Source organism: Pinus tabuliformis, chromosome 1_1 (genome assembly GCF_031772625.1).
Source record: "Pinus tabuliformis cultivar Carrire ecotype Pingquan chromosome 1_1, CPIR1, whole genome shotgun sequence".
In the NCBI taxonomy this organism is placed as follows: domain Eukaryota; kingdom Viridiplantae; phylum Streptophyta; class Pinopsida; order Pinales; family Pinaceae; genus Pinus; species Pinus tabuliformis.
The window spans coordinates 324,295,625-324,310,712 of NC_142297.1; the positions used below are offsets into that span (position 1 = coordinate 324,295,625).

Below are 15,088 nucleotides of genomic sequence, written 5' to 3' on the forward strand. Positions count from 1 at the left end.
CTTTTTCCTTTTAAATTTTTTCTCCTCTAAAATTCCTTACAATAGTAATAGCAAATGAGTTGATGGGCTTGGTTTAATACAAGAGAATGGGAGTATTTCTCTTATTTCTCCAACAATGTCAAGAAAAAATTAGTGGTGTTTGCATTGGGAGTTTACTTCACACTTTGGAAACAAATAAGCAACTATGTTTGAATAAAATGGTGTTCATCTAGGTTATTTAATTATTTATTTTGAAGTAGAAAATATTGAAAAGATAAAAATAAAATATTTTTTTTTGGTGTTATAAGATTTTATTTTGAATAGATTTTTCAAGTAATTTATCGCAATAAGTATTAGTTATTGTTGGAAGAGAAATGCAAGTTCTTCATTATGTAAATTAATACCTTCTTGCAAGTCCACGAATGTTTGAAACCAGTGGAGAATGACTTTTCAGAACTAGATCAAGCAAGTATGCAAGCCATGTCTGATGGCGAAGGAAACCAACTTGCACAAATAAGAAAAAAGAGAACAAGGCCAAGTTTTGCTTCACAACTTAGTGGATGACTCAAATTTTTCTTAAGAAGAAGTCCGAATTGGAATTCAAATAATTGAAAAATAGGAATTTATCAAATTACATTGCATAGTTGAGAGTTACTAACTCAAAAGAAACGAAAAAAAATCTCAAAACAAACTGAACGTAAATTCACAGCTTCTAATCTTCCTCAACTCCCGTGGAATTTGTCTGTTGTTTCATTTTGACATGACGTTTGTTTTCAAACAAGTAGTACATTATTTCTATTTCATTTCATTTCATTTCACTCCTGACATAGATATGGCCATTTCCAAGATTTATTGATTGTATGGTATTGAAAGTCACATGTTTTGTCGGAATTTCCTACTTGCGAGCATTCACTTAACTTCGTATGGGAAATAACTTGGAAAATGCGTTATAGGGTTAACCGTCCATTTTGGCAGCCATGCGTCCGTATGATGGAAAGACAAATGCATGCAAGTTGTGACCCATCTTAGTCGGTTAGCAATCATCACAGAAGAAAGAGAAAATAGGTTTAGTGATATACACTTAAAACCAACTTCATCAAACCAAAAAGATGGTCAAAAGTTTATTGCTAATCCGTGGATGAGCCACAATAGATAAAATAGCACACAACAATATATTCTCTTATTAATGAGGAAATTTACACACATATTTATATAAGCAATAGTCTCAAGATAGTAATTCTATCTTAGACGTACAGTAGTGTGGTTGAGAGATTCTCTCAACCACACACTAAACTAGGAGAAACTAAATTCCTGTTATGTAGGAAAAAACTCCTCAAATGGAGAATTACAACTATAGACAAGTAGGAATTAATTATTTCTAACTCCCCCCCTTAATGACTACTTGTAATGATATTCAAATCCACCACCATCATGTGAGTTGCATGTACAGAACCTCCAAAACACAATTTGCCACAACTTCTCCGATCTGCCTCCTCTCGCAAATCATCAAACAAAGATAAGGATTCCCGCGGATCCCCTTGAAGGTGAATTGGCGCGATCCCGAGTGAAAAATCCGCGCCCATAATAAAGTGGAAACTCTTTCACGATTTTTCCGTAAAATTTCGCTCTAGTCTGGTATTTGGCGCGGTAGCGCAATTAATGGCCTAACAGACGTGCAAGTTGCGCTTCTTGGCGCTACTGCCAGTGCGAAAAGTGCGCCAATCCCCTTCTACTCAGAAATCCGAGCCAGGTGTTCTACAGTCCACCTGCTTAATTGAGCATAAAGCTCTCATATATACGCGGCCACAAAGACACCTCAAGCGAGAGAGGCGATTTTGCCACAAAGGCAAGTTGATCAGTGAGCACCTTTCGCAACCAGTCCTACTAACATGATTAGGGATTTCTTAGTTCGTCTCTTTGATATTATTTCATGGGAAACCTCTTGCACGATTGCAGGTGGCTAGGTCACGGACAGAAGAAACCGTCAGTGCTACTGCCACCACAGGATGATGGGGGAACCCTGAAATTCCAAAGCCTCCTAGAAGATCCCACCAGATTGTTGCTGCAGAGGAACTCCCCGACATACATTTGCTCCACTCTCTTGTCAACATCATGAAGGAAAATATCTGTGGATCCTTCCTCCTTCCTGTTCCTGGCCATCACGGCTGCAGTGAAAATGGCGAGACATTCTGCCCGGTGCGGCGCTGAAGAAACCACGGAGGGCGTCAATCATGATGACATCCCACTCCGTCTCGTAGATGAGCGCAGGCAAGTTTGTGAGAGCGAGCTCGCATTTGGAGGACCTCAACGGCCGGGTGGGGCCACAGGAGGATCGATTTTTTCTGTAGTTGCACAGCAGAGCGTCAGCCATGGACATCCTCGTTTGGTATTGGACGTGATAAGCTTCAATTCCTGGTTGGATTTTCACGATTTCCCGTATCCAATTGGAGTCCTCCTCCAGAAAAATGGTGTTCCCGTGGGCATTCAAGGCATTCCACATTGCACTGTCGTGGCCGAGGCCAAAAACCAGGAAATTGCAGGGGCTTCTCACAGAAAGAACTTTGAGGGTCAGATCGATTACACCTCTGTTCTGCTGAGGGAGGATCCTGCTCGTCGCGTAGTGCACTAGCGCTCTGGCGGCAACATCGCCCGAAAACCATTGCTGGTCATTCTCAACCCCATCGGATGAACGCGCTGAAGAAGAAGAGGTGCAGTCTTCTAGAGATTTTACCAACAACGCTCCAGGCTCAGTCCTACGCAGCACTAGAACTGCTTTCTGATGGACAAACAAAAAATTTAATAAAGCTATAAACACTCAGTAATTTATTTCTCTATGCCCAGGAAGGGCCAGAGGCCCTTACGGGCTCTGAAGCTCTGATACCAAGATAAAATAGCACACAACAATATATTCTCTTATTAATGAGGAAATTTACACACATATTTATACAAGCAATAGTCTCAAGATAGGAATTCTATCTTAGACGTACAGTAGTGTGGTTGAGAGATTCTCTCAACCACACACTAAACTTGGAGAAACTAAATTCCTATTATGTAGGAACAAACTCCTGAAATGGAGAATTACAACCATAGACAAGTAGTAATTAATTATTTCTAACTACAATAACATCTCCCAACTGAGCCGCTAAATGATGTCAATCACTAAATGGCAACAAAAAATGAATTCGAATTTGTTGGAAGAACAAAGTTTCACTTCTTTGATTGAAGAGGGTTAGATATTGTTTCAACAAATGTTACAATTTTGAGAGTACATATGCCAAATTTCACGTCAACAAGTATTTTCTGCATGTAAGTTGCACGTTGGAGGTCTGAGTTCCATCAGAAGACGTATAAATTGGTTTGCACTTCCCTGTTTTGGTTGCTCTCTTTATTTTCAAAATGATGGTGACGGAAAAAGGAACATTGAAAGCTTAATCATAAACATTATCGATGTTAATGCTAAATTTTAAGGATGCCAATGTTAAATTGTGATTGATAGGAGAAGTAATTAATATATAATTTTGTTTATTTTCACTTCAAATTATAAGGCATTTAAATTTTATACATTATGATTTTTTTTATTAACAAAAATTAATTATAAACAAATTAGAAATTAAGAAAAGGTTTTTTGGTAATATTACATAAGAGAAAATTTTTGGCCAAAACGTTTTTAACCAACAAGTGTGGTTTATCATCATGACTAGATGAAGAGATAGACCATGGAAAAAGATTAAATAAAAAGCATTGTAGACATCATGACTAGATGAAGAGATAGACCATAGAAAAAGCTTGAATAAAGAGCATTGTAGAGACATAATTTCAAGTAACGGTTATATTTGTACAATAACATTTAGATTGTGATATTAATTTATTAATATATTAAAAGCAAATATTATTAAGTAATGGCTATATTAAACCGACAATTTTTGAGAAATAATATTTAAGTAACGATATCAGATTATTAATTCATTAAAAATATTAGTAAGTGGTTTTTAAAAAATAATATTTAAATTAATTTATTAAATAAAGAAAACACACTCAAACTCTAAACTTTGAGGGAAGTCAAAAATTGTAAACAGGAGTCAAAACCCTAATCGAGACAAATTCATTTAAAAAATAAATAATTAATCGAAATACAATAAACTAAATAAAAAAAAATAATGGAAAAATAAATAAAACAAACAAAAATATACACAATTCAAAAGAAATAGATATATATATATAAAAGTAATCAATAAATAAAACATGTTCAACAATAAAATATGGGGCTCAAACCCATTAAACAAATAACAAAAATACTAAAAGGAGTTAAGAACAAATAGGATGATAAAGTACATAGAAAACACAAAGGATCAATAAATTAAACTCTAATGAAGAATAAATCAACAACAAATACTATAAAAAGGACATCAATACTTACATAGATAAACAACTAAACAAAATAAATCCCATAAAGAAGCCTAAAAAACTAGGAGGAGGACATGACAGGGACCCAACTTCTACTAATATTTCAAACATCATCTCTATTCAAATTATTGGGTTTTTCTCCAATCTCTAGGGCCTCCCTCAATTCACCATGATGGAAATGACTAAACCTAGCAACGACTTGGGCTTCCTCAATGCATATGTGATGTTTAGATTTATCTGCATGCTCTGCCAAAGTAGAGGAGTGGTTCCTACCATACTTGATGTCAGCGGTATGCTCACAAATCCTTTGATTAATCAAGCAACGAGTCTCAACAATTTAGGAAGCCCCACAAGAGCATGGGAGAATGTAAACACCCTTCATATTCTTGGGGTCCGTTGGGTATTTTATATATCTAAGGGAGCTTCAGATAGTATTTAAAGGCCTAAAGGTTGAAGCCACTTTAAGCTTATTTAGGATCCTCGCAATCTTGTCAGTGGTCCCTTGGATAAAAAGAAGATCAACACCAAAAAATCAATCATTGGTATCTTTCTTAGCACCAGGACCTTTTTCATCTCTGAGAAAAGCCTTAGTACATTGGTGTCTACTATACCCATTATTAAAGAAAACACTTAGGAGATGTGCTTTCTCTTCATTGAGATGATTGACATCCGAAACTCTTAAAGCTCTAGTTACTAAGGTGTTGAGAACACCAAGCTTTTGAGCTGGGAAATGATGAGAATTAGCATGAAGATATTGTTCGGTATGAGTTTTCTTACAAAGTACCTGATGAGTAAAAAAGCCATCATCATTCCTTGAGAGGAGGATGTCAAGGAAGGAAAGACTACCATTACATTCAAATTCCATGGTGAGCTTTATGGAACTAGATTGATTGTTAAGATGGAGGAAAACAAGTTCCTACTCTTCTTTACCATGGGACCAAAGGACACAAGTGTCATCCGCAAACCTTTTCTACTTCTTAGGAAGAAGGCATGAGAAGCTAAGGCCTTTGATTCAAAAATACTCCATGAATAGATTAGCTACCACAAGGGAGATGGGGGAACCCATGGCGACACCGCAAGTTTTCTCATAGAATTTCCCATTGAATGAAAAGAAAGTAGAAGTAAGAAAATACCATCTAAATATGTTGTATCAAGATCTCTAATGCGTTTGATGACTTCGATTCGCTCGTTGATAGGGATATTAGTGTAGAGGGAGACCACATCGAAGCTCACAAGCTTGTCATCTGCATCAAGCTTGAAATTCTTTAACTCATTAACAAACGATACAGAGTCCTTGACGAAGGATTATGTATGGACAACAAGGGGCTTAAGCTTCATCTGGTCCTGATGATAATCCACATTAGTCCTGGTCTGGGATGGTTATTTGAATTGGTTATTTTTAAAAGCTTAGTCAAATATTGATTAGTTGATTTTTTATTGTAAAATAATTTATTTAATAATTACGAGAGTGAGTGATAGTTAACTAAAAACGTATTGGTGTTTATGCCTATGATTTTAATATGGTGTCAAAGTAAGTTTAAAAATTTAACATGGTATTAAAGTAAACGTAAAAATTTAACAGGGTATCAAAGCAGGTTTAAAAATAGAATGACTATTAACTCTCGAAAAAGAGGAATATACAGATCTAAGGATGAAGTTTAAGATATGAGGCCATGAAGCACAGATCCATGATGGGCCAAGGAGAGGCTAACATTGTTGATTGAGGGAAGAGTTCGATCTATAGAAGTTGTTGAACGATCAAGGCAATAGCAGTTGTTATCATTGGCAATCTATCCTCCGAAAAACAAATACAGGATTTTCTATTGTACTTACCATGCATGGGGTTATAGCAATCCTCACTTCATTTTAATACCAAAAAAATTACAGGATTTTGTATTGTACTTAGGGTGCATGGGTTATAGCAATCTACCATGTTTGTGATCCAGCTATCATGGTTGAACAAAACGTTAAGCTAGGCGTCATAATGATATGCTAATGATATGCTACCATTGACGGTAGGAGAAGAAAAGGAAAGGATGCCCATTTTTCAACAAATCATGGATTATATTTTCTATCAATATTGATCAAGGATGTACTGGCACTCACGAAAGTTGCTAACTAAGCAAACATATATTTGAAAATAAAATAGCTCCATGCCACTTTTAGAAATGCTATTGGAAGGTTACGAAAATAATTATATGGATAGAAATGCATGTTTTGATAGAGGGTTTTAATTATAATAATTATTGAGTGATTGGGTAGAAATATAAGGCCAAACATAATTTTATTTTTTATTTATTTAATTAAATTAATTATAAAAATGATATATAAAAAATAGTATATAAAATGATTTGCGGTTATTTTGGTATGTGTAATTATAGTATTGGATTTTATTATTTTAGCAAAATTTAATTAAGAATTTCTATAGCTACCAATTTTGTTATATGTTTCATAAAATTCTATATATGTTTAATTTATACATAAATTCTTTTATCATAAATAATTATTATTATTATTTTAAATAAAATTATAATTTAATTATTTCTTATAACTTTCTTAATCTTAATATATATATATATTTTTTATGGAATAAATAGTTTGATATCTATTATAATTTATAACCTATCAAGATATCATAATAATATTAATAACATAATTTTATATATATATATATCATTAATTAATTAATTAAATAATTAATTCCCGTCATAAATAAAATATGACAGTTATTCCCGTTATTTATATATATATGAAATGAATAAATTAAACTTAATTTTACTTCAAAAATTTTCTATTTATGTTATATTCAATAAGATCCAGCCCAGATCTCTTTCACAGAAATGTAATAATTAAATGGGTTAAGTTCTTGTGTTTTATTTGCATCGTCATTATTCTCTTTTTAAATATAAATATAAATCATTTAAATAAATTATATATATATATATATATATATATATATATATATATATAATTAAAATTATTAATCAAATAAATATTTTTTTTATTTAATAATTATTCGTAATAAAATAATTTAAATAAATTAAAAATAACTTATTTATTATTATCATGAAAATGCAAAGTAAATAAGAATACAAAGTTAGATGTCTAAATCCCCACATAAGTTCATACTTTTAATCCTTTAGAAGAAGTTTTTAAAATCAATTTTATCAGTTCTTATTCACCAAAAAAATGTTGAAGCATGAAGCATAAGTTTATAAAAAATTATGAGTTTGAATATGGTAAGACAAAAAGTAGTTGTTTCATGACAACCACCTGAATTTGAATATGATGAAAGTTTTTAGTGAATAAAATAATACCGTAAACTTCCTTCTGTATGACCTAATCATTAGAACTAATAGTCATTTCATGCTAGAAAAATTTGAATATGATGAAAGTTTTTAGTGAATAAAATAATACCGTAAACTTCCTTCTGTATGACCTAATCATTAGAACTAATAGTCATTTCATGCTAGAAAATGTCTGAATCTAAAAATGATGAAACAAATAGCATCGTTTCATGCCAGCAACTGCCTGGATTTGAATATGACAGTGAACTAATTTGTCAGCGTCTTGTAATTAATTGGTGAGCTTAAGTTGATTGTAGATTTCTGGAATATTAAAGAATATCAGAGATATAAGTCTAGTCAAAAAATTAAACACTTATATATCCATCAAATTCTAAAATATTCTAAGACTCTGCAATCCGCTTAAAGATAACGCAATTAATACGAGAACTCCCACAACCCATGCCAAATTACACACCAAATTACACGGGAAACATCTACGTTGCATGCGCATTTTTGTCACCGGACGCAGACAATCGCAGAGGAACTCACTCGCCATTCGAAAATAACAAATCGGAAAAGTAACTAATCCGTTAATTCTACGTTATGCGGATGCAAAACTCAGAAAGTCGGTTCTGATAAGACCCCACACAGTTTATGGGTGATAAAAAAGACAATTTATTTCCACCCATTGATCTTGGTCTGCGGGCATCCCTACACATGGAGGTCTCATTAGTCGGTTCTTAATGCAGATGGGCCTAAAAGTCCGGCTTCGAAGCGTCTTGTATATTGTACATCAAGACACTGTGGACCATATCATTGTGTATACACCATTACCATCTTATCACATGAAATCTCAGCTTCTGCTCATTAGATTCTCACTTTCACTTGTTATATATGCACAACGTATGCTTTCTTTTCTTTTCATAAACTATATAATATGTATATGTTAATTCATAGATGTCATGAGGAATCACTCATATTATTCCAAAGGGAAGAGAATTTTCCAGAGATCTTCATTATACACTTTATATATTATTTAATTTCGAATTTAATCAATTAAATTGAGAAATAAAAATATTTGGATATTTATTTTAAGATTAATTTATTTTAACATTGAAACCATTATTTATTTATTTTAAATTATTTTCCGAAGTTTGGAAAAGAAGACAACCTAAACGAAAAATACCATTTTTTAATTATTAAAAAAACCACCTTATTTCGTAATTAGATTTTATTAACTTAACTAAACTACTAAACACAAAATTTTGAAGTTATTTTATCCTAACGAAGCCTAAATGTAAAAAATAGATTCAGCCCTTCCCCGATAGTAAACTTTATATATATATATATATATATATATATTTCTTATTTTTTTAAATAAAATATATGTACATAAATTCATAATTTCACATCTTCATTATTTTTAAACATAGGTATAAAATTAAAATAAATATATATTTCATGAGATTAAAAAATAATGAGATAATTTTTAAGATAAAATAAGTTAAATATAAATTCATAATTTCAAAAGTGCGTGTGACATGAACCAATAGGAGGTACGAAGGCTGGCTCTGGGTGATTCCAGTTGGCTGGCATGATGCGTGGTGATGGCAAATGCGTTGACCACCCCATGTGGCATGGGAGGAGCCAAAATATCGAGAGTGCGTTAATGATTTATAAAAACTGTAAGTTTATCAGGTTGCATTTGGATGGTGGGTATCAGAGTGTGGTTCAGAGGGAGTGAGGCAACTGAGTATGCACAAACATTTCCTCTATGCATGCACTCTGGTTGTGGTTCGAACGGAGCGAGAGGAATTGGTGTAGTGTGGTTTGTGGTTTTGGTGTGCTTATAACTTGTGCGCCCTCCTTGTGAGCATGAGAACAGTTTGGGATCCTGGGGATTGGGTATCAGAGAGAGAAGAGACTCAAACTCATAAACACAGGAATTGAGAACTCCACAACTTGGTTTCATTAGCTAATTAAACATGTATTTATACAAGACAGAGATCTTTCTGGAGATCGATGGGGTGGTGGCTTCTTTAGGAAGCTTTCCCCATTGTCAATGACCTTCTGTTGAATTTTGACTACGGGTAGTTGGAATTAGTTCTAATTCCTTCCAACACTCCCCCTTAATTCCAACTATATAACAAATATACTCTTAACTGATAAGCTAAGCTTACAACATAAATTGGATTTTCTACAATGCACAATTTACTTCTACATATTTCAAATTTAGCCTTTCCAAGAGGCTTGGTGAATATGTCAGCCACATTTTCATTTGTATTATAATATGATAAGTCAATTTCTTTTGATTGCAATTTTTCTCTTACAAAATGATGTTGAGTATCAATGTGTTTTGTCCTTGCATGATATATAGGATTGTTTGCCAATTTGATAGTGCTTTGATTGTCACATATGATTACTGTAGGTGATTGTTATGTTTCTCCAACATCTTCAAGTATCCTCCTAAGCCATATTGCTTCACAGGTAGCACTGCATAATGCTTTATACTCAGCTTTAGTGGATGACAATGAAACAGTTGGTTGTTTCTTACTGCTCCATGATATTGGTCCTGAGCCAATATTGAACACGTATCCAGTAGTAGATTTCCTATCATCTAGATTTCTAGCCCAGTCAGAATCAGAATAACCTGCCAATTCGACATCAAATTCATCAGTATACATAATACCAAATTTAAGTGTTCCTTTCAGATATCGAAGGACTTTCTTTGCTACTTTCCAATGGCTTTCACAAGGCTTAGCCATGAACTGACTAAGTATGCTGACAGAATATGCTATACCTGGCCTGGTAGTGGTGAGATAGTTCAAACTTCCCACCAGTTGACGGTACATAGTTCCATTCGCCTCTTTGGTTCCATCATCACTGCATAATTTTACATTCTATTCTAAAGGAGTAGACGTTGCCTTGCATTCACTCATATTGAATATTTTAAGGATTTCCCTTATATATTTGCTTTGTGTGATTAGTGTCTCACCATATTCCCTCCAAACTTCAAGACCTAAACAATAATGCAATTCACCAAGATCCTTTATCTCAAATACATGTGACAACTGATTTTTAATTTCTTCAATCAACTTGCATGCATTTCTTGTTATGATAAGATCATCAACATATATAGATATTAAAGCAACATTCTTGCCTTCATCTTCCTTGATGTACAAGTTAGGATCATTTTTGCTTCTCATAAAACCTTTCTCATAAAAGAAAGAATCAATTTTCTCATACCATGATCTTGGTGCTTGTTTCAAGCCATATAAAGCTTTCTTTAACTTGCAAACCAGATCCTCTTGTCCCTGTTTTACAAACCCTTCAAGCTGAATCAAATAAACTTCTTCTTTTAACTCACCATTCAAAAATGCAGATTTGACATCTAACTTATGCATTTTCCAATTATATTTTGTAGCTAATGCAATCATGATTCTAATTGTGTTCAACTTAGCTACAGGTGCAAAAGTATCTTCATAATCAATTCCCTCCTTTTGTGAATATCTTTTTGCAACCAATCTAGCTTTATGTTTATCAATACTTCCATCAACATTAAATTTAGATTTATAAAGCCATTTGCATCCTATGGGAACTTTGTTTTAAGGCAATTCTGTTAACTCTCATGTGTCATTCTTCCTTATAGAGTTATATTCTTCATTCATTGCATTTATCCATTCTTCATATTCTTTAGCTTCATCATAGCTTGAAGGTTCTACAACATTCATAACAAGAGATATTAATGCATAATCTTTATACCTTACAGGTACCTGACTTTGACGTGATGACCTTCTTGGAGTTTTACTACTTTCATCTTTCTTTCAGCTTTACATAGTCTCCTCTCCTCTCCTTGGAGTGTCATGACTGCTTGATGCTACTTGCTCTTGAACTTGTACCTGTTCCTGTGCTTGTTCCTTTCCTTGTTCAACACTTGTATCTAATTTGACATAATCATCAATTTCATGCCATACACTAGTATTATTTATTTTATCGCCTTGATTTGCATTCTCATGAAACACCACATCCCTACTTGCAAGCAGTCTATGAGTACTGGGATCAAATAACTTGTATGCTTTTTGATTATCATAATAACCAATAAATATGCACTTAATTGACTTTGCATCAAGTTTTCTTCTTTCATCTTTTGAATATGAGCAAATGGATTGCAACCAAAAACTCTTAAATGACCCACTTTTGGTTTGTACCCATAAAATGCTTCAAAAGGTGTTTTTAGCTCTAAAATTTTGGTTGGACTCCTATTTTTCAAATAAACAACAGTATTAATGGCTTCAGCCCAAAAAACATTAGAGATATTTTTACCTTGAAGCATACTACGTGCACATTCAACTAGTGTTCTGTTTTTCCTCTCAGCAACTCCATTTTGTTGAGGTGTATGTGGCACTGTAAATTGTTGCAGAATCCCATTGCTTTTATAATATTGATTAAATTCTCTTGATTTGAATTCTCCCCCCTGATCTCAAAATTTTGATGTAATTACCAGTTTGTTTTTCTACCATACTCTTAAATTCTTTAAAATACTCAAAAACATCGCTCTTCTTTCTTATGAAATAAACCCATGTATACCTAGATCTATCATCCAAAAAAATAATAAAATATCGTGTTCCACCAATAGATCTAGTTTGCATAGGTCCACATACATCAGTATGAATTAATTCAAGTATTTCCCTTTGCCTTTTTTCTTTATGTATAGGAAATTCCTCCATATGTTGCTTTCCAAGTACACATGCTTCACATTCAACATGATCATTCTTCAAGACAGAAAGACCTTCAACCATTGTGTTCTTTTGGAGTAGCATTAAATCTTTGTGATTTAGATGTCCATACCTTTGATGCCATAAATTTACTGTTGATATTGTTGTAGATGCCAATGCTTGATGACCTTTCCTAGTCACATCCAGCTTATATAAGCCTCCAACTCTGGTTCCTGTGGCAATAACCTTGTACTTATCTTGAATGTATTTCACTACACATTCTGATTTAACAAATTCCACCTTCAAATCTTGGTCAGTAATAGTAGAAACATAAATTAAATTCTTTTTGATATCAGGAACATACATCACATTATGGATTTGTTTCTCTTGTCCATTAGGCAAATTCACACCTATTACTCCATAACCTTGAACTTTAAGAGATCTGCTATCTCCTAAACAAACATATGTTCCATCAATGTTTTCATAATATTCATCAAACCACTCCTTATTACAAGACATATGGAGTGATGCACCAGAATCAATGAACCAGTCATTCTTATCATCATTTTCTATAGATAATGCAACAGCAGAAACAAACAATTTAAGATTTTGAAATCCATCACTGATTGAGGTATCTTTGTCCACAAAATTTCCATTATGCCTTCTGTTTCTTTGCCTAGACTCATTATATTTCCTTTTATAACAATCTTTAGAATGATGCCCAGGTTTGCCACAATAATAACAATCATCATTTCTCTTATGGATTGGAAATTTAGACTATGTCATACCTTTTTTTTTTACTTGAAACTTGCCTCCTTTGTTCTTGTGCCATGGCTTGCCTCTATATGGATATTTTCCCTTGGCCACCAATGCCAAATCTGAACTGCTAGAGCCCAAATTAAAGCTCTTCATCCTCTCCTCCTCTTGTATAAGAATTCCTGTCAATTCATCAAATGTAGGGGGTTTCTCTCTAGCTGCAAGACTTGAAACAAAAATCTCATAATCTTTCACTAAGCTATTTAATGTGATGGTGACTAAGTCAGTACTAGACACCTTTTCCCCAATATCTCCTAACTTATCACTTAAATCTTTGACACGAGATATGAAATTGCTTATATTTTCATTTGCTTCCATTTTTAGAGATAAAAGCTTAGTCTTCAAAAACAAGATCTGGTTTGTAATTGTTGTTTCATACAAACCCTTCAACGTATCCCATTTTTCTTTTGATGTCTCGCAATCTCTGATGTGAGGAATAATGTTGTCCTTTACGGACATACGCAACAACACCTTTGCTTTCGTCTCCCTTCTGTCCCAATCTGGAATAGAACCTGCAATAGTGGGTTTGGGCTCATCCCCACTCATAATGGACCACAAATTATTACCTTCTAAAATAGTCATTAACTTGAATTTCCAATTCACATAATTTCCTCCATCAAGTTTGGTGGATTCATTCAAATAAGTATCAGGCAACAAATTTGCCATGATGAAAACTTTCTCCAATCACCAAAATGCCACCAAATCTAATTCCAAATACACCAAATTTCACTAAATCTCAGAAAACTTTCACCACATTAAACAAATACTAAATACCTTATTACTCCATTATAATATTCTCATTAAAAATAAGCACCCCCTTTCTAAATTTAGTCTCAGCACTTGAAATAAAGCAAATCTTTTAAAATCAATTTTCCCATTTGAACCCCTTTATGCTCCAATAAAATAAAATAACATTCATACTTGTTGGCTCTACTACAACAAGCCTGGGGTCTACTGCTAAATGTTCCAGTTATAATTCAATGTCGAATCTAACCAGAGATTCAACCCAAAAAATGTAAGCAATCATGCATGCACTATCCCGCATAAGACGATGCCACATGTTATGATCCTTACCTTATTTATATGCCACGTATGCATAAATGCTTGATAGAGTTTAAGGCCACTTGGCACATAGCAGACTTAAAGTGTCACAAAACCACAAAAAGCTCAGCCAACCTCCCCGTCAGATTAAACTGTACAGTATATATAAGAACTAGGTTATAGCATATAAGCAAAAAACATAGATGACATTCTTTTTCTAGCAGTAAGCGTGTTATAGTAAGCAAACAAAAACACAAATGGAGTACTACTTCTAACAGTAAGTACGACACTTGCAATTGCAGTCCAAGGTGCATCCTCGACGCCACCACCAGTACAACCAGGACCTCCCAAGCTCATAACACAAATCTAACCACCGAGCCCTCCTCTGCACAGCTTCTTGACTCGCTCTTACACGCAGAGTCTCACCTGATTTCTCAACAGCACACCCTTTACTCACACACAGGCACAACACAGCCTTTATTCACACACAGGCGTAGCACACCCTTTACTTACACACAGGCACCTTTCACGCAGGTTTTCTGCCCTCTCTGCAGCTTACCCTCACAGAAGAACCTTACACTCTTAACCCTCAATCTCACTTTGATACCGTATTACAGAGAGAAGAGACTCAAACTCATAAACACAGCACTGAACTGAGAACTCCACAGCTTGGCTTCGTTAGCTAATTAAACATGTATTTATACAGGACAAAGATCTTTTTGGAGATCGATGGGGCGGTGGCTTCTTTAGGAAGCTTTCCCCATTGTCAAGCATTTAAACCTTCTGTTGAATTCTGACTGTGGGTAGTTGGAATTAGTTCTAGTTCCTTCCAACATTGGGTTGGCA

The 15,088-nt window shown here is 33.9% G+C and overlaps 1 pseudogene; it reads right to left on the reverse strand.

The window, feature by feature from the left end:
• Nucleotides 1-1,944: 1,944 nt before the first annotated feature.
• Nucleotides 1,945-14,599, reverse strand: LOC149212875 (arabinogalactan O-methyltransferase 1 pseudogene; annotated as a pseudogene).
• Between the last annotated feature and the right edge of the window lie 489 nt (nt 14,600-15,088).